Here is a 27,122-nt window from a genome sequence, read left to right as displayed (position 1 = left end):
TGGCCAGGGTAGTTGACTTACACCTTCTAGAGCACGTTGGGTGGCACGGGATACATGCGGACGTGCATTGTCCTGTTGGAACAGCAAGTTCCCTTGCCGGTCTAGGAATGGTAGAACGATGGGTTCGATGACGGTTTGGATGTACCGTGCACTATTCAGTGTCCCCTCGACGATCACCAGTGGTATACGGCCAGTGTAGGAGATCGCTCCCCACACCATGATGCCGGGTGTTGGCCCTGTGTGCCTCGGTCGTATGCAGTCCTGATTGTGGCGCTCACCTGCACGGCGCCAAACACGCATACGACCATCATTGGCACCAAGGCAGAAGCGACTCTCATCGCTGAAGACGACACGGCTCCATTCGTCCCTCCATTCACGCCTGTCGCGACACCACTGGAGGCGGGCTGCACGATGTTGGGGCGTGAGCGGAAGACGGCCTAACGGTGTGCGGGACCGTAGCCCAGCTTCATGGAGACGGTTGCGAATGGTCCTCGCCGATACCCCAGGAGCAACAGTGTCCCTAATTTGCTGGGAAGTGGCGGTGCGGTCCCCTACGGCACTGCGTAGGAACCTACGGTCTTGGCGTGCATCCGTGCGTCGCTGCGGTCCGGTCCCAGGTCGACGGGCACATGCACCTTCCGCCGACCACTGGCGACAACATCGATGTACTGTGGAGACCTCACGCCCCACGTGTTGAGCAATTCGGCGGTACGTCCACCCGGCCTCCCGCATGCCCACTATACGCCCTCGCTCAAAGTCCGTCAACTGCACATACGGTTCACGTCCACGCTGTCGCGGCATGCTACCAGTGTTAAAGACTGCGATGGAGCTCCGTATGCCACGGCAAACTGGCTGACACTGACGGCGGCGGTGCACAAATGCTGCGCAGCTAGCGCCATTCGACGGCCAACACCGCGGTTCCTGGTGTGTCCGCTGTGCCGTGCGTGTGATCATAGCTTGTACAGCCCTCTCGCAGTGTCCGGAGCAAGTATGGTGGGTCTGACACACCGGTGTCAATGTGTTCTTTTTTCCATTTCCAGGAGTGAATTATTAATTTGGAATGAGTGGAAATTGTCTCTCAGGAAGGCGACAAGTGAATTTTTATCTGCTTTTTTGAAAACGTATATTTTTCGCTTATTTTTCGTGGATTTGGGGATTACAATATTGAATCTTGCTAAGACAACCCTATGTTCACTAATCCCTATATCAGTTTTTACGCTCGTTATTAAGTCAGGATTATTTGTTGCTAAGAGGTCAAGAGTGTTTTCATAACCGTTTACTATTCGCGTTTTGGTGAGTGAGCCTGCGAGTATCAAAATATGCGACCTTTAATTTCCTTTGACTTAGAACGTTACGTTTATTACACCGCCAAGGTCCTATAGACCTTAGTATGTGACATAAATTTCAACTCGATGCGTCTACCAGTTCCAAAGAACAGCCAGAGAGTCAGAAATGACAAAAAAATTCGTGTGATATAATTACAAATTTACAGTTGTCGGATTTTTTACGTTGGTGTACTCTAATCCACTTCCTTTCCTGAACAGCTGTTCAAAAACATATCACAATGTGCCATTCGCATGAACATAACTTTGTTAAAAACGTAACATAAAACTGACTTCGACTTATGACATTATAATACAGATGCGCTACCTAAATTCTTTTAACAGTTAGGTTTTTGCAGATATGGTGTACTCATTCTATTATTTAAACCTTTAGATACTATATGTTAATGAGGAATGTAATATGTATTGTAAGCTGTATAAATTGTTGTGCAGTGTGGTGTAATTATCCTGGGTGAAGTCCATGTCTGCCTTGAAGCGATGTGTTCCGCTTCTGCTATCACTGGGATGCTATACATGGCGTTTCCGTAAGAGCGTGTAAAAATGTAACATGATATAGAGAATGCTCCGTTGAAAAATTTGAGATAGGGTACCTGGGGTAGGAGAAGCCAACTTAAGGAGATAAAGAAGTAAACTTGTCTATCGCTTTGTCTAGCATTACTGTTTTCCAGGTTATTTATAACTGAGTACAAGTTTACACGTACTGTGCTGTTTATTTACATGCAAATTCTTTAATTCCTGCAAGGAAACGAGTAGGACTAGCCTAATTACCAATAAGTCATGATGCACGTTTTGTTTACTTAAATCGTCCATAAGGTAGCTATGTTGTATCGTATTGACATTGTCTCGTGACAGAATGTGTTATGAATCAAAGACACATTCTTTACTCAGTGCTATTCAGAGACGTACAGTACAATACGATGGAGCAGTACTGGTACAGTATCTCCTGGTCGCTGGATTGGAAGAGCAGGACCTATTCCATGGTCTGCGAGGTCACCTGTCCTGAATCCCCTTGATTATTTACAATGTGGATATCTAAAGTCACTTGTGTATGGGACCGCGGTTTTCCAGAGATGGAATTAGTTGCCACAATTATAGCTGCCTGTAATGTGATTTGAAACACAGCAGGGATATTTGTCAGGGTGCGTCGGAATCTTGTTGGCTGATGTCATGCTTGCGTTGAGGTTGAAGGCCGTTATTTCAGCACATTTTGGAAGACACAGTACAAATGGTACGTTCATTGTGTCAACTCTGGTATTTGCAGATAACTGTAACTAATGTAAATAAAAAAGTACACAGTAACGTGATTTCATTCCTGTTATCTCCTTAAGCTGGCTTCTCTGACCCCAGGTTCAAATGGTTCAAATGGCTCTGAGCACTATGGGACTTAACATCTTAGGTCATCAGTCCCCTAGAACTTAGAACTACTTAAACCTAACTAACCTAAGGACATCACACAACACCCAGCCATCACGAGGCAGAGAAAATCCCTGACCCCGCCGGGAATCGAACCCGGGAACTCGGGCGTGGGAAGCGAGAACGCTACCGCACGACCACGAGATGCGGGCACCCCAGGTTCCCTACCTCAAATTCTTCAGTGGAGCATCCTCTATGGCCTTTTTTTGGAAGCTCTTACGGAAACATCCTGTATAATATTCTCTTCTGCCATGTGAGCGAGACCGATAAAGCAAGAGTTAGGCATGAGAGGCCGATACGAAAGAAAACAGATGTCTGATACAGATAGATCGAAGCAATGGCAGACATTGCCAAGGTAGGGATGGCAGTTATCGCTGAAACCACTGGTTGTCTGTTATATCGGTTTTCTCAATGCCAGTTTAACCGGACTATTAAAACTGCTCAAAATAACCGATATTTGCAATAACCGGTTTTAGTTTTTCTTGTTCCTACTGCTTTCTGTAATAAATGTAGAAATTAAAAAAGATTGAAAATCTTTGACTCCTTCACTTTCAAGATACATGGTATCAAAATATTAAATTAAATAGGCAAATAAAAGAAAACTTAATCCTTCCACCGATCGCTGCTTGTCTCGAAGAGCGATAAGTGTTTGAATACTGTAAATAAAATTACCAGCATTCTCCTACCGACTCCAATTTTTTGAAACTCTGCTTAAAAATCAAGTTTTAATCGGGGATCGTACCACTATTAGGACATTACGAATAATTACTGCTGGAAGGTGAAAACTGAGGCCACATGGTAACAGGTTCATTACTGTCTCAGCAATTCTGCACCAATTCTTATGCCATGTATCTGTTGCTCCTTTCTGTGGGCATTGTTATTAAAATATCTCTATTCGCTTTCCCCATTTTCTATAATAAAGCAAAGCAGATTTAACGAATAACAATTACTTCTTCTTTAAAAACGCTTATCTAAAAACGAAAAAATGCACTGCTGCTACGGCTAAGTGATATTTCGGTTTGTTTTAGAAGAAAACCTGTTGTAAAAAGACCAAACAAATACCGGAAAATACCGGTTATTCAGAACTAAAATACCGGTACCGGTTTGAAATGAACGGTTTTTCCCATTCCCAAGTTAAGGACGACCCATGTGGTTGCAACCCGTATGCTCCCAAGAAGTGAGCCCTCTATGCGAACTACTTTTTGTGTGGTCTCTCACCAGCAGCCTAATCTGGCATGGGTGACCCGTCAGGAGCTTAGCTGCAATCAGCGTAGCTCTGTGGATCACTGAGACACACAGACCTCATCGCCAACGTTAAGGTGGTAGTCCGTGATGAGTAGTCCGTGAATAATAAGTAACATAGGTAAAAAGCTGTAGGAACCTAATCTTGTCACTTTCCTCAGTCATTGCCACCTACTTAGGTTCCAGTTCCTTTCCAGTTATTGAATATTCGAATGCCGGTGTTAAAGGCTAACAGAAGACCATTAAAAGGCTATCATTGCTAGCTTTGTTTGCTGTCGACTCCAGCAAGTGGACTAATTACGTTATTTCACTTATATGCGAAGGAAAGTCTGTAATTCCCCCCCCCCCCCCCCCCCCGCTTTACTATTCGGTTAACGTGATAATATGACCATGATTGCGTCTGCCTAATGGACAAGGCAATCGCCTCCAGGAAAAAAATGGCTGGTTAGTGGAGAGAAGTGTACAAAAAATTATTCTAATGTACGAACTATATTACTGCAGCACTGCTCTCTTATATGGACTTCGTTTAACATTTCAAATAGTGCTCTCACTCACGTAATGTGCGAAACAAAAAGAGCCACCACGTGACTCATGGAGTACACAATAAATCTAACTGAAATAATACAGAAATTAATTAATGTGGTCACCAGCTCAATTGAGCACTGTCTGTTCAATATATAAGCGGTAATGAGAACGGCACTGAATACGTAACTCGTCGACTGTACGTGCGGCAACAGTAGGTTGACAAATGGTTCAAATGGCTCTGCGCACTATGGGACTTAACTGCTGTGGTGATCAGGCCCCTGCCCAAGGCAGGATTCGAACCTGCGACCGTAGCAGTCGTGCGGTTCCAGACTGTAGCGCCTAGAACCGCTCGGCCACTCCGACCGGCGTAGGTTGACACTAGGGCTGGAAATATAACTGAAAGTAATTAATGAAGAAGCTTCAATAGGATAACTCTATTGTTCAATAACATTCACAGGCAAAGTTGTTCTTGTTAATTAATTGAAAACAAACTAATGTAAAGTAACAAAGTAATTATGGCACTCTCAAATGTAAGAAAAGAATAATTAAGTTTATATATTTCACCTCTGAGTGCGTTTTAATAATGCTGTTGTGTGCCGGCTTTGTTCGTACTTCGACGTTGCCAGCTTTTTGGAAGCCAATAGTTATTTATTCAAGCCAGCAAGATTTTCATAGCAATTACAATCCATTCAACGTACTTAAGCTTTCAATATCCACGAATCTAGCGAATCTGAGTAAACGTTATCTGAGGTTACGTATATTGTTGTCGCAACAAAATAGCTACCTTGAGTCAGTCATCTACTTTCCAGTAACTAGTATAAATACCTTTTCCAAACTGAGGTACCTGAGTATTAACGATATAAGGCAATTGCTTTCTTTGTTCATTATTATTTCGTAATGTGTTGTCAAAAACGTGTGTCAACTAGGACTGTTGATAGTTGAATTTTTTAAAATATCGGGAATTCGGTATAGGCTATCGATATTTTAAAAATATGTCATTATTGGATCTCGACATATTTAAAAATGTGTCGGTGAATGCATACATCGACGAAAAAAATTACGACGCATTCGCCTAAAAAAATATCGGCCGCACATTGTAAGTATATAGAGTTATAGAGCTGTATATTTAAGTATTGACTTACTATTAGATATTCTGTACCTCAACAGGCTAGCAGCCTGCTTATCCCTCTTAGAGCAAGAACTGAAAGGAAAACCAAGCACGTTCACGCTTGGCGATAACCATTTTACTAACAATGGCAACCGCATCTAAGGGGCACAATAAAAGGTGTCCGAAGGGTCTGATGTTCGATTTCGTCACATATCGGATTCGTCCAGAACACTTCATGTCGAATTCCCTGTTTTTTTCATTTCTGCAAACGTTAGCGACCTGCCAGCTGTAGTGTCAAAATTGCGTGGTGAAGGTAAACGTTGCTCTTTCTGTTGGTAACGCCGAACGCCGATTACGTCTGCATGTCCCCTGACGTATCTCGGTCCACCGCAAAGGACGAATCTTGTCATTTAGATTTTTGTTCATCATTTTCACAACGGTTTCCGAAGACTGCCGATATGAAGAATAGCTGCGTTAATTATTTTTTTTCACGCAACTGTTGTGCTATTTCTTCACATCGGAAATCTTATTCCATTCACACTTCGACCCCCGAGTGCAGTCGGACTTCCTCTTTGTGCCACCTTTACTTGCTTCACACAATCGAAGAGGAGGACTTAAAAAGTTATAAGACTCCTTCACAGAATGAAAGTAAAATTATGTTCTACTTCAATTTCAAATATTTACCAAAAATCGCGAAAAAATATAACATGAAATAGAAATGTCGGCAGTGTATATTGCTATTTTGATATCTATATATGGATAAATCGGAGTAGTATCGCCTATATATAAAGATACTTTCTGTAGAAAATATAGGTATATCGATGCATCGACATTTTACTAGCGGCCCTCGTGTCAACCTTCTGTTGCCGCACGTACAGTCGAATAGTTACGTATTCAGTGGTGTCCGCATTATCGCCGGCCGGAGTGGCCGTGCGGTTCTGGGCGCTACAGTCTGGAGCCGAGCGACCGCTACGGTCGCAGGTTCGAATCCTGCCTCGGGCAGGGATGTGTGTGATGTCCTTAGGTTAGTTAGGTTTAATTAATTCTAAGTTCTAGGCGACTGATGACCTCAGAAGTTAAGTCGCATAGTGCTCAGAGCCATTTGAACCATTTTTTTTGTCCGCATTATCGCTTATATACTGAGCAGACAGCGCTCAATTGGGCTGGCGAATGTATTAATTAATTTCTGTATTGTTTCAGTTAAATTTTTGAGGTCTCTGAGTCACGTGGTGGCTCTTTTTGTTCCGTACATTAGATGAGTGATAGCATTGTTTTAAGTGTTGAACGAAGTCCATATGAGTAGAAAGTGCTGCAGTAAAATAGATCCTTGATAAGAATAACTTGTACACTTCTCTCCACTAACCAGCCTATTTTTTTCGAAAATGATTGCGTTGTCATTAATCAGGTTAATTATGCATAAGCGTGCACTGTCATATATGGTTACATTAAGCGATTAGTAAGGGGGGGGGTTACACATTGTCCTGTGCAGATACGTGAAATAACGTAACTCGTCCACTTACTGGATTTGGCAGTAAAGAAATGGAAAAAGAGGGAAAATGCAGAGCAGTCATTTAGCCAACCGTGTTCAGTTGAAGGCTTGTGTGGGAACAATGCACACCAACGAAGAGAAGGTATAAATGCTACTCATCTATGGAAAATGTGATGTAACGGAACAATAAGCGGCATAACCGGTTCTTATTTACAATACGCCTTCATGTAGTACAGAACTGTAGTGCTTCAAACGCTGTGTTTACACTGTAAAGGAAGTTCTTGTTTTAAAACTGCATCATCATTTATTTTCTTCGATTGTGGCTGAAGGCAGGCGTAATGCTACTCAGACAGAGGAACTGTACAGAGGGCGATACCCTCAGAAGAACCGACCTTCCGACAGATATTTTCTCGTTTTGTTGTGACACCTCAGGAAACGGGGAGCTTCAACCCAAGGCAACGCAAGCGTCGTAAAACTAGCACAGAAGAAACCGCCGAAATCGCTGTTCCCGCTTCCGCTGCAAACGTACTCATACATGAACACACGAGAGTTTGAAATAGAGACGGGAATTTCTAGAACAAGTGTACTTCACAGACTAGCATCCGTCCATCCTTACCACTCACGCTTACGCCAATAATTGCATGAGAACGTTTTCTAGAGCCGTGCATAGCTCTATCAGTGAACATAGAAGTAAACAACAAGAAATTTTTCCCCCCCATGTTATTTTTACCGCATAAGCAGTATTGGTTCAGCGAAAACCCACGATGGCTTAGGCAGGTGGAACATCACCATCACAGAAACTTAATGTTTATTGCGGGATGCTTGGTGCAGTAATTACTGGTCACTATTTCATCAGTGGAAAGCTAAACGGCAGGGGTAGTGCGAACTTTCTCACACGAATATTTTCTCATCTTCTGGATGAAGTGCTTCTAAGAATCAGAATGTCTATGTGACATATGATGGATATCCATCACGTAATGCATAGCGTGTGTTCTGTGTTCTGAAACGAAGGAGTCTTGCCACATCGGTTAGTCGTGAAGCAACCGGAGATTGGCTTGTTCGATCTCCTATCTTCACTCCTCTGGACTTTTTCCTTTGGGGACGCATAAAAGAGGTTATCTGTAGCGATTATTCGGAGTTACGTTAAATACAGGGTGGTGCACGAAAACCCGGCCCTGAGTGCAGAGTGCGCCTCAATTACGCACGAACTGTTGCTCACCACGAGTAGATACAGCAACAAATAGATAAACATCTAATAATTAGGTATTAAAGAAATAGCAAATAAGCTAATGCAAAGATCTACATTTTCCCAACTGATCTTGTCTTTCACAATTCATTACGTTAGGTGATGTAAATGATCTCCTTGTGCTTCAATGTTTATTTGCGCGCGCACTAACAAGTTAGTATATACTTTTCGGAGCTCTGTCGTATCAGTTCTCAAACTTTCATTACAAATATTGTGTTTCAAGTCTTGTAACGTTATTGTTTTATTTGCGGGAGTGGGGGGGGGGTCCACTCATTTCGTCCTGCGTTTAGCTGTTGGTGAGTTGTTAGCGTTTATTTTGTTTTTGTGAGAGGAGTGTGCAAGAAGTTAGTTAGTATCAAGACTGCGGTACACGTTTATGAGGTGACAACCCTTAGATGTTCTGAATCTAGTAGCCTTCAGCGAATTTTGGTTCTCAACAGACATCAAGTTGAGCTCTCCTTTATGAAATACGAAGAGCAGATTTCGAAATACAATTTCTCTGCTAGCAGAACTCATAACTGCAACGAAACTGGAATTTCAGTAGTTCATGCGAATTACATGAATGCCATATAACAAAAGGGGGAACAAGAAGTGAGCAAAATCACGTCAGGAGAGAGAGGAAAGAATGTGAACATTGTCTTACGTGTAAATGTTGCTGCAGATATTTTTGTTCCTCTTCTTTCTGTTTTCCCCAATAAATCGAGAATAGGCGAAGGGCTGAAAAAGGATGCTCCTCCAGAAAGCATTTTCGCAGCTGGAGAAAGTGGTTGGATACCTGTGAAATGTGTTCTGAAGTCGTTAACGTTGTTTGGCGAAAGGACAACAAATTCTAATAACCAGTGCTTCTCATACTGGATGGCTACGCAACCCACAAAGATCTCGACGTAATCTTGTACGCAAGACAACATCACATACACGTGATCAGCTTGCCTTTTAACACAGCGCGCAAGTTGCAGCTGTTAGATCGAGCAATAATGCGACCATTGAAAGCAACATACAATCAAGCCTGTAGTGTGTCTATGAGAAAATACGATTCGTTGAAAATCTCACAAAATGATGTTGTTGGGCTGGTGAACGCTGCCTGCTCTTCTATCTGCAGAAGGGATCTAGTGCTGTCCACATTTACTAGCATACGTCTTTGGCTCTTCAACCCAAGCATGTTCACTGATTTGGATTTTATTGCTGATATGAATGATCCGAACTTCAGCGCTGTTAGCTCATAACCAGGAACTTCTTAGCTATCCCTTCCAAACTGGGACCTTCGTCAGGCAATGCATATAAAGCAGGAAATTCAGCAACTACTTCAACCAATTTCTGGCCTGAGAATGTCAATAAACATATTCCGGCACCACCCCAATCTTCCAGTCATTATCAGTCGCTTCTCTGTCAAATGTGAACACTCCTATTCGTTCTACTTCAATATCCTCCATTTTATGAATTTAATCGAGAAAATCTCTCGTGTAGCAAAACACTCAGAAGTCAAAGTCCAAAAAAGAAAGGCAAACCAAATTTCTTGGTTGTACGAGGTAAATATAAGTCTATGTTTCAAATTTTGTGATCTTTAAGTAGGATATCGCAAGCAATAAGCACTATCTAGATATGGACTAGAAAATAAAATCATTTGTCAAAAGACTCACCGTTCTGTGAGGAATAAACCACGGCACGACAAACAGCGGAACCAAGTAGTGACTATCATATGTGATATTTTTTGAACCGTGTGGAGTATCTGTTACGTGCATGCTGTTTGATAGCGGGGAAGACTACGTCCGTATTCGTAACCCCCCCCCCCCCACCCCTCCCACTTCGTTTTTAACGTTTACTAATCTAGGGAGACTCATTAGTTAGACACATGTGAACGCCTTATTTCGATCTGCATGTTCTAGAATAGCCGCCATCCAAACAGCTGAGAGATCCTTCGAGTCAATGGGAATATTTCCGTTCAATCAGAAATCACTGAGAGAGCGGAATTTCCAACGTCTGAAGAGTGCAAAGGAGTTTAGCAGGAGCACACGAACAAATACTGCTCCTCAGCGACAGATGATATGTTTCTGCAGTCACTAGGAAAAAAACTAAGAACGTTACACAAATGAAGTTCAGAGAGCTGATTTACGAACAGGTGTAGGCCTATCCAATATCTATCCACTGCAAAAGTATGATCGACCCACAACAAAGAAGAAAATTGGAAAAAAATCCGAGATTTTTCCTGGATCATCGTACAAAAGTGAATTGTTAGAGAAACAAGCTCAACCAGTCAAAACCAAGAAGGGACAAAACACTAGTACCAACAATGCGTAATCTCTAAGGCTAATCTGGACTTAACTGCACCTTGACCTTCAGGAATAATGAGGTCCCAATCCAAGGAGGGTTGTGATTCCGATGTTGGCATGAAAAATGGCCAGGTTAAGAAGGGTATAGTGAATTTCTTGTTATTTATGTTAGTGTGTACTCTTTGACAACATGTCACGTACTCTTACCAGACGATGTGGCTAAGAGTACGAACAAGCAGTGTCTTACTTATGTTGACATTTAAGCTCTGTGTTAAATGTCAGGAGGCTGTAACTGATATATGTTGTTCTCAAATAAACGAGAAATAATTTGTTTTAAGAAAAGTTTCGTTTAACCTTCTCATCTACTAGATATGATCGGTTAAATACTAAGTGCCAACTCTTTCTCTGCTTTCTCCTATATCTTTTAGTTTCCCTGTGTAATGAATTTTTTATTTGCTAAAGAGACTTTATATTTCCTTGATCAATTAGCCACTTCACTTTGGTAGATTACCTGTAACTATTTGTTCCTTTCTTGTTTAATATTCAGAACAAAAGATCAGTTTATGTGTACAGCAACTGCTTTCCATGATCATTTATGTTCGACATATACGTTAGTATATCCTTCATTAGGCAATAAATTGTACACTCTATAGGTTTCTCTGCAACTTTTTAGCCAAAATAACGTGTATATTGACAACATATGTAGATGCCTGCAGCTTGTGATTTTTACTTGCGTCTATTACTTACGCTTGAAATATTTTATTCTGTAATTTAATGTATCTGATATCAAAGATCGTGATTTGGCAAAGTTTAGTTAGTATCTAGCATCCTCGTACTCTTCACATTGACGTTCAATGTTTATTTATATAAAAGTACACCTAAATGATATGTGTGTGCATGCATATGGGTGAGCGTGCATGTGTGTGAGCTGGCTAACATGCAAATTATCGAAATGAATTTTCAATGAATACTAAGATGAAATGTAAATTAAGTATTCCAAAACATACCAGTCTTTTCGTTTCTTTCACATATCTTTAACTTTTCCCTAATTTTCCGCTGTTTTCACCAGCATCAGAACCTTGATCCGGAATATAACTCTACCGTAATAGCTCCTTCTGATGATGAGTCCCAAGTGGCACGGAAACTAGTTAACGGAACCATAAATCGTATTAAATGCAAAGAGTGACTGGTTCCGTATCATACCTACATAAAATATACACTGACGTGACAAAAGTCATGTGATATCTCCCAATACCATGTCAGATCTCCTTTTGCTCGGCGTAGTGCAGCAACCCGATGTGGCATGGACGCAACAAGTCGTTGGAAGTCCCCTGCAAAAATATTGTGCCATGCTGCCTCTACAGCCATCCGTAACTGCGAAAGTGCAGAATTTTGAGCACGAACTGGCCTCACGATTATGTCCCACAAATGTTCGACGGGGTTAATGTCGAGCGATCTGGGTGACCAGATCACTCGCTCGACTCGTCCAGAATGTGCTTCAAACCAATCGCGAACAACTGTGGCGTGGTGTCATGGCACGTCGTAATCCATATATTCCAACGTTGTTTAGGAACATGCAGTCCATGAATGGCTTCAAATGGTCTCCAAGTACCCGATCCGTGTAAAAACAGCTCACACCATTATGGAGCCACCATCAGTTTAAACGGCGCCTGGTTGACAACTTTGGTCCATGGCTTCGTGGGGTGTGCGGCTAGTTAGCAACTGCGTGATGCTGCACAATGGCCGGACCAGGTGGTCCAGGGACAGCATGGCTGGAAATTCCATGGTGACGCTGTGTCGACGAACGAGACATGCCAGGAGTGCCGAAGATGGCAGACTTTGTGAAACCTTAATAGCAGACATTTCACAGGTCTTATAGAAATTAATAGTAGCCAGAGAAATCATGATACCTCAAAAAGAAACATGTACGTTGCCATTATTTCCACGACGATTCTGATGGTGTAATCAGATTTTCAATATCTTTATTAGTTTAAAGTTTAATGTCTGACAATAAATTATACAAGTAACACCCAGTAATGCATTTCCAAAATCTAAACGGTTCATTCGATTTTGTCGATGGACGTCTCTGTAGAAGGCTATGAGTGTAAACCTAAATTGGTATAAATTACAGGCTTGTAACTTGAATAGTGCATGAGTTATTGGAGGTAAAATTGTCCGAGTACTATCGATTGCTTCAGGCCATAAATACTCCACAGTTACACGAAAAAACGGTAGCAGCATGCTTATAAATATATTTATTCCTCTATGTCTTTGTTTATGTCCCATATATACTATTCATGAAGAAATTGGTCAATGATTTACTATGTTTTAGAACGCACAGAGACATTAGGCTACTGGCTTATTGCTGTTTATTTAATTTGTTTACGTATTTAATAGTGTGTCTTAGAGAGTGTTTATGGTCCAGCCATAGGAATATTTATTTAATTTCAAGTTATTTAAATGTAAATCCAGTATTTATAATGTGTTTCAAAATGTCTGTGAGTGTTCGTTGGCTTGGAGATATGACGGGAGCGCTATCGCCAATCACAGCGCTCATTCCTAAGGGAGGCGACTACCAAAGTGAATGGAGGGGGAACTCTGAACAGGGCGGCGCGAGGGCAGTCGCACAGGACACGGAGAGTTCTGGACACTACGGGAGAGGACACGACAGAGTCCTGGACAGTACGGCGCGACGGACGCACAGTCGCGGGAAAGGCTTGGAGAGTGGAGCAGTTTGGAGCGTGGTAGCGGGAGATAGAAATATTTCGTAGTGCCGACTTGTGCACTTGTGAAATTTCCGTAGCTTCTGCAGTGAAGACGTAATATGCGTTTGGAAGTGAATATCTTGCGGGCTATGTTGTTGTTCATAACTAATTACGTGAAGCAGAAATCTATTGTTTCCCTGGTATTCAACTTATATTGCTGGACCATCGACACCAATAAGTGTTTTGCAGTAATAAATGGCATTCTTAAAGGTACTTCTGCTATCATACTCAACATTTAAAGTCGTTAAGATAGTACCTGCAGATTTTATTTAATTGCAAACTTTCATTTACAAATTGTCCGCCCCCGGTAGCTGAGTGGCTCCATTTGATCAAGAGCAGACGGCATGGAAACATCGCTTCGACTTCAGAGGGTGTTGGCTTGCTATTGAGGCTTTGTACTACTTACGACGGGTCTAAGGCTTCGCTCATCTGTGCAAAGTTATATAACCATTTATTAACTTGTATTTGCCTATAGTAAACATCTATAATTTTACACGCGGTACCGACGTGTTTTACCTCAACTGCTCCTGCTCGCTTCCTTCTTTCTGCCAACCTTTCAGTTTTCAGGAGCAGACCCAAGCGCCGCCTTCCAGGCGGGATACAAAAATACACATCGGAAGAGCGTGTTTTTTTGGATAAAACACCCTCTGTTCTTGCAGTCTATTTTTCGTAATGCTTCAATTTGCCTGTTGATATAACCAATTTCTTCATTAGTAACACCAGCTGTTTCATGAATAAATCTAAATCATATTGGTCTGCAAGAGCCAGCAGGTGCTGGTGTAGGACTTTCTCCAAACAATTAGGTCTTTTTTCGAGCGACTAATAAGTTGAAGAGGCACTAGCCGGCGTGTAACACAGCGTGTTCGGTCAGTGGGTTAGCTACCCTGTGTAATAAAAAAAACTGTGTTAATAGATCAACGACGAAGTGAAACGAGTATCTTGCGACGCCCGCCCCGAGCAGATACAACGAACGAAAACGAACAAAATGATATTAAAAAAAAGTGTTCTGCGTGACAGAATGTCAATCCTAAGGGCCCGGGTTCGATTCCCGGCTGGGTCGGAGATTTTCTCCGCTCAGGGACTGGGTGTTGTGTTGTCCTAATCATCATCATTTCATCGCCATCGACGCGCAGGTCGCCGAAGTGGCGTAAAATCGAAAGACCTGCACCAGGCGAATGGTCTACCCGACGGAGGCCCTAGCCACACGACATTTCTTTTTATTTATAAATTACTATGCTGCATTAAAAAATCGCAATTGCCGAGTGATAGGAACCTTCGACCATTTGATTCATGTGTCTATTTGTATGCTGTAGACTCAGCAGTATTTGGCCTGTAATGCGGCTACCACGTATCCCCTAGACAACGAAACCAGCCAAAACTGTTAATATTTCAACACTGGGTCTGAGGGTACGTAGTTGAGGGCCACACCACATCACACTTCATTATTTTATTTGAAAGCCCGCAGCGCCACTCTTGAACCCCACTATCGGCTCTTATCAACTGAAATCGAGACTCACTTGACAAGGCCACGGTTTTCTATTTGTCTAGGGTCTAACTGACATGGTCATGATCCCAGGAAAGGCGCTACAGGCGATGTCATGCTCTCAACAAAGGCACTCGCATCGGTCGTCTGCTGCCGTAGCCGATTAACGCCAAATTTCGCCGCACTGCCCTAACGGATACATTAATTTCTACGGTTATTTCAGGCAGTGTGTCTTGTCTGTTAGCACCGACAACTCTGTGCATACGCCTCTGTTCCGGTCGTTAAGTGAAGGCCGTCGGCCAATGTCTTGTCCTAGGTGAGAGGTAATTCCTGAAATTTGGTATTCTCAGCACACTTTTGACATTGTGTATCTCGGAATACTGAATTCTGTAACGATTTCGAAATTGCAATGTCCCATGCGTTTAGCTCCGAGTAGCACTCCGTGTTAATTCCGATCGTCCAGCCATAGTCACGTTGTAAACTTTTTCACATGAACCACCTCAATACACATGACAGCGCTGCGAGTGGACTGCCCTTTTATAACCCGCGTACGCGATACTACCGCCATCTGTATGTGTGCATATCGATATTCCATGACTTTTGTCTCCTCAGTGTAGCCGGCCGCGGTGGCCGAGCGATTCTAGGCGCTTCATCCGGAACCGCACGACTGCTACGTTCGCAGGTTCGAATACTGACTCGGGCATGGATGTGATGTTGAAACGTCCCCTTAGAAAAATTAATAAATTATTAAGCTGGTAAACATCTTATGTTATTTGATTTTCAAACAGCTGAGCAAAACTGAACGTACTCAGACATTTCGCTCTTTACTTATTCTGATCAACACTAAACTGACACACAATATTTTCAGCGCAATGCAATCTGAGTTTCAAAAATCCCTACAAAAGAATGGCCTTGACTGACATTAACCTATATCTTTCAGAAATCACTTATCTCACAAAAATCTTCGTTACTCGAACTACTGCAATACAGGGAGCGCCACTACTGCCAGTTAAATAAAAGATTCAAATACTGAAGGCACTAACTGCTGATAGGCATAGTTAGCAAATGAAAGATTTTGATAGAGAACAAACAATGTATTTAGCTTAATAGTGTTCAAAAGTCATAATATATATATCATTTCACGACATCCAGTCTTACAAATTTACTGTCTCTGTCCAGATCATCCGCTCTCAAAACTCCGCCATCTCTCTCCCCACTTCCACCACTGCTGGCGGCTCACCTCAACTGCGCAACGCTACGCGCTGTTAACAGCCAACTGCCCAACACTACAATAGCGAATATTCCAACAACAATGCCAACCAGCCACAGACTGCACACAGCACAGCCAGTCATTTTAATACAGAGCGCTACGTGGCTTTACCAATAAAAAAAACCTATACAGCCTACTTACAATGTCCTTAGGTTAGGTCAGGTTTAAGTAGTTCTAAGACTGATGACCTCAGATGTTAAGTCCAATAGTGCTCAGAGCCGTTTGATCCTCAGTGTATGTCAAGAAGAAATTACTTAAGCAAGGCAAGCTTTGCAGTAATATTGTGACATTGAGAGCGAATAATAATAACTTCGCAGTAAAAGAATTGCCCACGGCTTTGGCGAGGGGCGGGGGAATGAACTTGCGCCGATGTTTGTTCCTCGGCGGATGAAATCGTCCGCGAGACACGGGAGCTGCTTACGCCTTATACGCTTTTTTTCCCTTTCTGTCGGAGCAGCTGCCTCGCTCTCATGACGGTTGTGGACCCAGCGTAGGGTCTAATGCCCAGCTGGAGGGCACAGGCAAGTAATCCAGAACCCGCGGACTGCGCTGGCGGCACGCGGCCCCTCCTAAGCCGGATGACCGCCGACCCGCGCGGACGGGACACTTATCTGCAGACGACCGCCTGAATGTTTAATGCGCGACCCGCGCGCCAGCCGCTTCTCGGCTGCTTCGCCCTCCTCCGCGGCCGCCTCTGCGCCACGCGCCGTCCGAATGCTGTAATCCGCTAAGCGACCCGCAGCCCGCGGTCGCGATACTGTTGCCGTGGACCAACTGTCAGCTTGTACCCACTACACGCGCGATTCACTTTCTAGCGGCGCGAGTGACGAATGACTCCATAGGCAGTGCCATCAAGACAGACAACAACCACTGGAAAAATATGCTATCGGAGCACAAAAAACAAAAAAAATTATGCGAATATGTTCCTCACTTAATAAAAGCAAGGCCTCCGGTCCAGATTGTATACCAGTCAGGTTCCTCTCAGAGTATGCTGATAAAATGGGTCCATATTTCGCAATTACACTACTGGCCATTAAAATTGCTACACCACGAAGATGACATGCTACAGACGCGAAATTTAACCTACAGGAAGAAGATGCTGTGATATGCAAATGATTACCTTTTCAGAGCATTCACACAAGATTGGCGCCGGTGGCGACACCTACAACGTGCTAACATGAGGAAAGTTTCCAACCGATTTCTCATACACAAACAGCAGTTGACCGGCGTTGCCTGGTGAAACGTTGTGATGCCTCGCGTAAGGAGGAGAAATGTGTACCATCACGTTCCGACTTTGATAAAGGTTGGATTGTAACCTATCGCGATTGCGGTTTATCGTATCGCAACATTGCTGCTCACGTTGGTCGAGATCCAATGACTGCTAGCAGAAAATGGAATCGGTCGGTTCAGGTTGGTTGATATGGAACGCCGTGCTGGATCCCAACGGCCTCGCATCACTAGCAGTCGAGATGACAGGTATCTTATCCGCATGGCTGTAACGGATCGTGCAGCCACGTCTCGATCCCTGAGTCAGCAGATGGGGACGTTTCCAAGACAACAACCATCTGCACGAAACGTTCGACGACGTTTGCAACAGCATGGACTATCAGCTCGGAGACCATGGCTGCGGCTACACTTGACGCTGCACCACAGACAGGAGCGTCTGCAATGGTGTACTCAATGACGAACCTGGGTGCACGAATGGCAAAACTTCATTTTTTCGCATGAATCCAGTTTCTGTTTACAGCATCATGATGGTCGCATCCGTGTCTAGAGACATCGCGGTGAACGCACATTGCAAGCGTGTATTCGTCATCACCATACTGGCGTATCACCCGGAGTGATGGTATGGGGTGCCATTGGTTACACGTCTCGGTCACCTCTTGTTCGCATTGATGGCACTTTGAACAGTGAACGTTACATTTCAGATGTGTTACGACCCGTGGCTCTACCCTTCATTCGATCTCTGCGAAACCCTACATTTCAGCAGGATAACGCACGACCGCATCTTGCAGGTCCTGTACGGACCTTTCTGGATACAGAAAATGTTCGACTGATGCCCTGGCCATACATTCTCCAGATCTCTCACCAATTGAAAACGTCTGGTCAATGGTGGCGGAGCAACTGGCTAGTCACAATAGGCCAGTCATTACTCTTGATGAACTGTAGTATCGTATTGAAGCTGCTTGGGCAACTGTACCTGTAGACGCCATCAAAGCTCTGTTGGACTCAATGCCCAGGCGTATCAAGGCCGTTATTACGGCCAGAGGTGGTAGTTCTGCGTACTGATTTCTCAGGATCTATGCACCCAAATTGCGTGTAAATGTAATCACATGTCAGTTGTAGTATAATATATTTGTCCAATGAATACCCGTTTATCATCTGCATTTCTTCTTGGTGTAGCAATTTTAATGGCCAGTAGTGTGTATACCATCACTCGGCCACAGAAAGATCCGTACCTAAAGACTGGAAAATTGCTTACGTCACACAAATAGCCAGAATGGGAAGTAGGAGTAATCCGCTGAATTACAGGCCTGTATCACTAACGTCGATTTGCAGTAGGGTTTTGGAACATATACTGTATCGATGAAAACGATTTATTGACACATAATCAGCACGGATCCAGAAAATATCGTTTTTGTGAAACACAACTAGCTCTTTATACTTATGAAGTAATAAGTGCTATCAACACGGGAAGCCAAATTGATTCCATATTTTTAGATTTCCAGAAGGCTTTCGAGACCGTTCCTCACAAGCGGATTCTAACGAAACTGCGTGCCTACGGAGTATTGCCTCAGATTTGAAACTGGATTTGTGATTTTCTGTCAGAGAGGTCACAGTTCGTAGTAATAGACGGAAAGTCGTCGAGTAAAACAGAAGTAATATCCGGCGTTCCCCAAGGAAGTGTTATAGGCCCTCTGTTGTTCCTGATCTACATTAAAGGCATAGGAGTAGCCGTCTCTGATTGTTTGCAGATGATGCTGTCATTTACCGTCTAGTAAAGTTATCAGATGATCAAAACGACTTGCAAAATGATTTAGGTAAGATATCTGTATGGTGCAAAAAGTGGCAATTGACGCTGAATAAGGAAAAGTGCGAACTTATTCACATGAGTACTAAAAGAAATCAGCTAAATTTCGATTACGCGATACGTCACACAAATCTGAAGGCTGTAAATTCAACTAAATACTTAGGGATTACAATTACAAATAACCTAAATTGGAACGACTACATTGACAATATTATGGGTAGAGAAAACCAAAGACTGCGATTCATTGGCAGAACACTTAGAAGGTGCAACAGGTCTACTAAAGACACTGCTTACACCACGCTTGTCCGTAATATTCTGGAGTATCGCTCTGCAGTGTGGGATCCGCATCACGTGGGACTGACGGATGCCATAGAAAAAGTACAAAGAAGGGCAGCTCGCTTTATATTATCGCGAAATAGGGGAGATAGTGTCACAGACATGATACGTGAACTGGAGTGGCAATCATTACGACAAAGGCGTTTTTCGTTGCGACGGGATCTTCTCATGAAATTTCAATCACAAGTTTTCTCCTCCAATTGCGAAAACATTTTGTTGGCACCCACCTACATAGGGAGAAATTATCATCACGATAAAATAAGAGAAATCAGGGCTCGTGGAGGAAAATTGAAGTGCTCGTTTTTCCCGCGTGCCGTTCGAGAGTGGAACGGTAGGGAGACAGCTTGAAGGTGATTCATTGAACCCTCTGCCAGGCACTTTATTGTGAATAGCAGAGTAATCACGCAGATGTAGATGTAAAAGACTTCGATTGAAAAGTGAGGTACCTGCTGCCCCATTCTACCTCCACAGAACTTTTAAAATTTTCCCCGAAAGCTCTGGCATGCGGACCTATTCGCGCTCTTTTAGCATGCAATTCACCTTAAACTCCCACAATCTCCCCTAACTGTAACCCACTCCGACCTACTAGTCCGTCGCTGTAAGTCGTTCATACCCAATCGTTCACAGTTCCACTTTCTCACTCACTCATCCAGCCCATCTCATTGTCATTATCTCTTTATGTTTCTCTGTCATTGTGTCCTTTGTTACAGCCACAGTCCCCTTCGTTCTGTCCTACTACTACAGTTTCCTCTCACTGTCGCTGTATCCTTCTTACTCTCTCTTACTGCTAGTATTTCATTCCTTTCTTCTGACTGACATGATTTTGACTATGTCTTCCTTCCTCGTTATAATTGTCATATACTCTGTCTCTGATTATCACTGTCACTCACCACATCCACTTTCTCCTTCTTTACCCCCTTCCCTGCTCTCCCTCCCTGGCACTCTCTGCTTCACTTTTTTCCCACTACTGTTCTCTCACTGTCAACTATGGTCCATAGCCACTGTGTCCCTCTTTTCTCTCGCACTTCCGTTGTCTCCTTTGCTCTTTCTATTACACAACAACCACGTCTAGCATCTTCTAGTATTTATTATATTTACGTCTCTTTGTCACTGCTACTGCTTTCTTCTCTCTCAGTATGAAAAAAAGCGCAAATATGTTCGCATGCTGAATTTTTGGGAAAATTTTTGAAGGAGCTGACGAAGGTAGGATAAGGCAGTTGGCGCCCCATTTTTCAGTCAGAGTCTTTTAAATAAAGAGAAACATATTCGCATTTTTTCTCCTCCGATATGCGTATTTTTCCGCTGGTTCCTCCATCTTTATCTTGCAGCAGGGCATATATCTAAAATAAATAGTAATGTATTGGTCAGTAAAATTTAGATAGTTTACTTACACTACGTGATCAAAAATATCCGGACACCCGCTTGAAAATGACTTACAAGTTCGTGGCGCCCTCCATCGGTAATGCCACAGGCCGTGCATTATGAACAAGTGCTCAATCGTGTTAAAAGAGGCAATCGCCATCTCTGAATTGCTCTTCAACAGTGGAAAGCAAGAAGCCTTGATGACAGCTTCCACTCTCGCAGGCATACGTTCAATCAGGTGCTGTAAGGTTTCCTGGGGAATGACAGCCCATTCTTCACGGAGTGCTGCGCTGAGGAGAGGTATCGATGTCGGTCGGTGAGGCATGGCACTAAGTCGGCGTTCCAAAACATCCCAAAGATGTTCTGTAGGATTCAGGCGAGGACACTGTGCAGGCCAGACTATTACAGAGACGTTATTGTCGTGTCACTCCGCCACAGGCCGTGCATTATGAACAAGTGCTCAATCGTGTTAAAAGAGGCAATCGCCATCTCTGAATTGCTCTTCAACAGTGGGAAGCAAGAAGGTGCTTAGAACATCAATTTAGGCCTGTGCTGTGATAGTGGCACGCAAAATAAGGGGTGCAAGCCCCCTCCACCTACATCTACATCTACATGGATACTCTGCAAATGACATTTAAGTGCCTGGCAGAGGGTTCATCGAACCACCTTCACAATTCTCTATTATTCCAATCTCGTTTAGCGCGCGGAAAGAATGAACACCTATACCTTTCCGTACGAGCTCTGATTACCCTGATTTTATCTTTGTGATCGTTCCTCGCTATGTAAGTCGGTGTCAACAAAGTATTTTCGCATTCGGAGGAGAAAGTTGGTGATTGGAATTTCAACGAAAAACGCCTTTCTTTTAATGATGTCCATCCCAAATCCTGTATGAAACACCATAACGCCACCAACTCCGAATTTTACGGTTGGCACTACACACGCTGCGAGATGACGTTCACCGGGCATTCGCCATACCCAATCCCTGCCATCGAATCGCCACATTGTGTACGGATATTTGTCACTCCACGCAACGTTTTTCCACTGTTTAATCGTCCAATGTTTACGCTCCTTATGCCAAGCGAGGCGGCGTTTGACATTTACCAGCATGAAGTGTAATTATGAGGAGCGCTCGACCATGAAATCAAACTTTTCTCACTTCCCGCCTGACTGCCATAGTATTTGCAATGGATCCTGATGCAGTTTGGAATTCCTGTGTGATGGTCTGGATAGATGTCTGAATATTACACATTACGACCCTCTTCAACTGTCGGCTGTCTCTGTCAGTCAAAAGACGAGGTCGGCCTGTACGCTTTTGTGCTGTACGTGTCCCTTCACGTTTCCACTTCACTATCACATCTGAAACAGTGGACGTAGGGATGTTTAGAAGTGTGGAAATCTCACGTACAGACGTATGACACAAGTGACACCCAATCACCTGACCACGTTCGAAGTCCGCGAGTTCCGCGGAGCGCCCCATTCTGCTCTCTCACGATGTCTAATGACTACGGAAGTCGCTGATATGGAGTACCTGGCAGTAGGTGGCAGCACAATGCACCTAATATGAAAAACGCATATTTTGGGGTAGTCCGGATGCTTTTGATCATGTAGTGTATGTGAAAGTGAAGTAACGCAAAACTAATTTTACGCCTCAGACCAACTTAAAATTTTTTGCATGTACTCCAGTAATACAACATGATGTTCGTAGATGATAACGCACCACACACCAGATTTTACTTCCTTATTTCACCTGTACAAGAAGGGTAAAGTTGAACATTTCTGTCTTGTAAACGGATAAAGATACGAAGCAAAAATTCAAGGTTGTTCTAAATCGGGATCTTGAGGATACATAGTAAAAGTTACAGCCATTTTATGTGCATAGCCGACTCTGAATCTGCTGTAAATTGTGTCACACATTAGTAGCGTCGTGATATAGTCGTGTAGCTGTCAAATAAACTAATCACTGTGTCATCTGGTATCTCTCAGAAAGCACTTTAAAATACATAATGTATTTTCAAGCGAACCAAAATGTTGCAGTAATATCTCATTAGCAGTACTGGTATATGTTCTAAGTATGTAAGCCTTATAGTCGTTATGTAGTCGTGCAACTAACAAGCAAGAATATACACACACAATAACACTGTGTCGTCCATTCACTATAACAATACATTCGTAATTACTGTCTAAATATGTTCCCTAGGTTCTAGACTGGATAATTACTTTAAAACATAGTTGCATGTTAACAGTTTCTAAGTCTGATGAAGCGTACTAGTAACGTGAAGTGAAAAATTTTATAGCAAAGACTAAGTTAAAAAGCAGATTATCTTTCAATAAACGGTTTTACATGTGAAATATGGTGTAAACCTTTAATCTTCCTAGTACGCAGAGTTTCAAATTCAACGCAGTTATCATGTGGTATACGTCGGATTCTGTAAAATCCATTGTAAACTAGAAAGAATTTGTGACTCAAGTGTTTCTTCTTTTGTGACAATGAATGAACTGTAACGAGAACTTTCTGACCAATATACACTTTCTTTGCATTTGCTTTACCGTGTAGTTTTCTCCATTTGTTTGCAGCAGAATTTATATTTTTAACAGCCAAATCAATTATGTCTATTGTATTTTAGCTGTACTTTGTGAACTGTTCATATTTTTTTCGGAACCAGTATGATAGTATGAGAGCTTTGCATTATGTATTTGGTATGGGATCATGATTTTTAAAGTTCATTTGAAGTAGATAACACTATTGAAATGAACAGAGAATTTTTTTTTAGGTTTTGAAATTATTGCAGAATGCTACGACGTTTTTGAGATTTGACTGGGGTGTTATGATGTTATTATTACAATGACGATGTGTATTATGCTGTTGAGGTATGTTTATGATCAATAAGCTGATGCTATATGACGAATTTGATTATGCTACATATTTATTATGATGAAATATTGAAGAAGTGTCGACGAATATGTATATGTGTAATAAGGTAAGGAATAATGAATAGTGGTTAGGGACTCTGATTTGTGAAAAAGGATGTTGGAAACCAAGAATCGTACTTTAATAGTTATGAAATGTGTGTATATGCGTGAATGTATCACAATGCCAGCGAAAATATTTTGGACACTGTTATATTTATAGGATTTTGTTTCTACACATTTGTAACGCAAATTTTCTACCTGTGAAAATTTTTATATGAGACTGTCACTGTAGTGCAAACTGCTGTCATAAATATTTCGGTAAGGAAGTTAAGTGACCCAGGTGGCGCCCAGGTGTGCCAGTCTCCTGGAGAAAAAGCCATTAGGTAAAAAAAAAGGCCATTATCCTCGCTATTGACATTTCTTTGTAGAAAGCATTGCAAATACGACTCGCTCAAACTTGAAAACATATAATTACACTGTGGAGCTCTTAATTTATGATATTTACTGAAATGCCTAATGAAATGATGAGGAATATTTTATGTCTATACACCTGATTATGACTACTGTCTTTCTAGTTGAGAGATTTTTTACTGCCTTATGAAATGCCATATGGCTAGTGAATGATGTTTCATGCCTTCCTTTGTACATATTTGCTCGTTTTGTTTAATATCTAGTTTCTAGCTGCACTGCAGCATTGGTTCAAATAAAATTTAATAGATGTACTATTATCACTATTTTCTGTCTACAGACCCAGTAAAGAATAATTTTATGATGTACTTTCGTAGAAAAAAGAGCACAAATAGACATTTCCCTTCACAGGAATTGCATAAATAATTTTTTTACGATTTGGTAACTTGTCTGCTAGAGTAAGTTCTCTTCATGCATCACTCTAGTGTTAAGATGTGACATAGGTATTAGACATGGCCATCTTTACTGTAATATTTTTTCTGCTTAAGCTTTGTCATGTTTAGATATAAGTTATTGCATTTGCTGCTGCTGTTTGCCAGGCATAGTGTTACTGAATTTCACTTTGTATTATTCTGTTAAGCCAGTTTTACTACTGATTTATTTTTCTTGTTTGCTACACAGTGCCTTATATTAGTTGTAATATTGTAATTGCTTTGCTAATTTAGATTTACTGCTGCTAGCTTTGCCAATTTGTATTTTTTGTCATTGCTGTTTGTGTTAATTGTTTTGTACTGCTACACTGCCTCGTCCCTTAGTATATATATCTGAGCTCAGTAGATTTAAGTTAACTTAAGAGGGGTAGACTATATAAGAAACTGACTATGAAGAATAGGGAAAGAATGCATTGAGAAGTTATATGAAAAAGATTTAGGCGAAAATGAGTATTGTACAATGAGAAATAATTATTTTGAAAGAAATTTGAATAGAATACAGAAAGGAGGTATAGATAGGACTTTTTCGGAATAATGTTGAATGAAGGGAGATCTCCAAGAAGTAAAGAAAGTTTTGTATGCAAAATACTGCAGTGAACCAAACCCTGTCCTCCTTTTGTATTATCCCGCTATGTGTTTGTGTACCCTTGTGTATTTGTGATTTTCCTGTCTTTATGTGTTTAGCTGATGAGAGTTAGGTTGTAGAATTTTTCTAATACTATGTTATTTACTTTGTAAAGATGTTTAGACATTATTTATCTGTTTTGTTTTAATGCTCATGTATGAAGTTGATGTTTCAAAACTTATTCTGATCTTTTATGTATGTAATTATGTCATAATTCCTGTAATACTGATGTATATGTTATATCGATTCTTTCGTAAAGCCTGTATTACTACAAATGTTATCTGTATTGTTATGTTCTTTAATGATGTATTTTGTACCTTTGTTATTGTATTCTCATGGTATAAAATTGTAATTGACACCAGTTCATCAAATTAAGTAACTTGTAATCATTCATTTCACTGCACATATTTCTGTTGGTAATAGTATATGCACAATATGTGAAAAAAAAGGACTGTTAGTGTTTGGACGTATGTTAATAATTCAGCAAGGGATTGATTAACAGCATTGCTGGTTCTAAGGACAATTCCAAAAACTTTGTGAGTGCACAAGTGGTGGTTTACGGACTTGCTATATTGTCTGCAAGAGTTCTAAGGACAATTCCAAAAACTTTGTGCGTGCACAAGTGGTGGTTTATGGACTTGCTATATTCTCCGCAAGACTCTTCGATGGTGATTGTGCACCTGCACAGTCGCAACAGACGGCTGCTGGCCGTCTCTACAAGGACTACAGTGGGTCTGATTCTTTCATGGTCCACCAATACTATCATCTCTACAAGGACTACAGTGGGTCTGCACCTTTGATGGCCCACCAGTACCGTTATCTCTACAAGGACTACAGTGGGTTTGCTCTGTTGTGGCCCATTACCTGTCTGCATATCAAGAGTCAGCACTGTCTTCCATTGGAAGGACAATACTACTTCTTCAAGACTGCATGAAAACCCACTAATTCCATGTGCATTTCTTTTACTGCTCAGACTTAGAGAAAAAAAAACTCCAATTACTACTGTGATGATTGATCAGGACTGTCTTTATGGACAGTGAGAAAATCTTTGCTTTTGACCAGCATTGTATCAATAAGTGTGTGCATTTGATTTCTTTGTTATTGTAATTGTGAAAATTTTTAACAAATATGTAGTGGCCATAGCCCAAAACTATTTGCAAAATTTTTTGTGGGGAGCATGGGGGCTATGTAAGTAGGCTGTTTAGGTTTTCTTATTGGTAACGCCACGTAGCGCTCTGTACGAAAATCACTGGCTGTGCTGTGTGCAGTCTGTGGCTAGTTTGCATTGTTGTTGGCTATTGTAGTATTGGGCAGTTGGCTGTTAACAGCGCGTAGCGTTGCGCAGTTGGAGGTGAGCCGCCAGCAGTGGTGGATGTGGGGAGTGAGATGGCGGAGTTTTGAGAGGGGATCATTTGGACGGAGACTGTAAATTTGTAAGACTAGACGTCATGAACTGATATATATAATACGACTTTTGAACAATATTAAGGTAAATACATTGTTTTTTCTCTATCAAAATCTTTCATTTGCCAACTATGCCTATCAGTAGTTAGTGCCTTCAGTAGTTTGAATCTTTTATGTAGCTGGGTAGTGGCGCTCGCTGTTTTGCAGTAGTTCGAGTAACGAAGATTTGTGTGAGGTAAGTGATTTGTGAAAGGTATAGTTTAATGTTAGTCAGGGTCTTAATTTTGTAGGGATTATTGAAAGTCAGACTGCGTTGCGCTAAAAATATTGTGTGTAATTTTAGTGTTGATCAGAACAGGTAAAGAGCGAAATGCGAAATGTCTGAGTACGTTCAGTTCTGCTCA

The sequence above is a fragment of the Schistocerca cancellata genome, chromosome 3, assembly GCF_023864275.1.
Source record: "Schistocerca cancellata isolate TAMUIC-IGC-003103 chromosome 3, iqSchCanc2.1, whole genome shotgun sequence".
NCBI classification, from domain to species: domain Eukaryota; kingdom Metazoa; phylum Arthropoda; class Insecta; order Orthoptera; family Acrididae; genus Schistocerca; species Schistocerca cancellata.
This window is presented reverse-complemented; position numbering follows the sequence as displayed.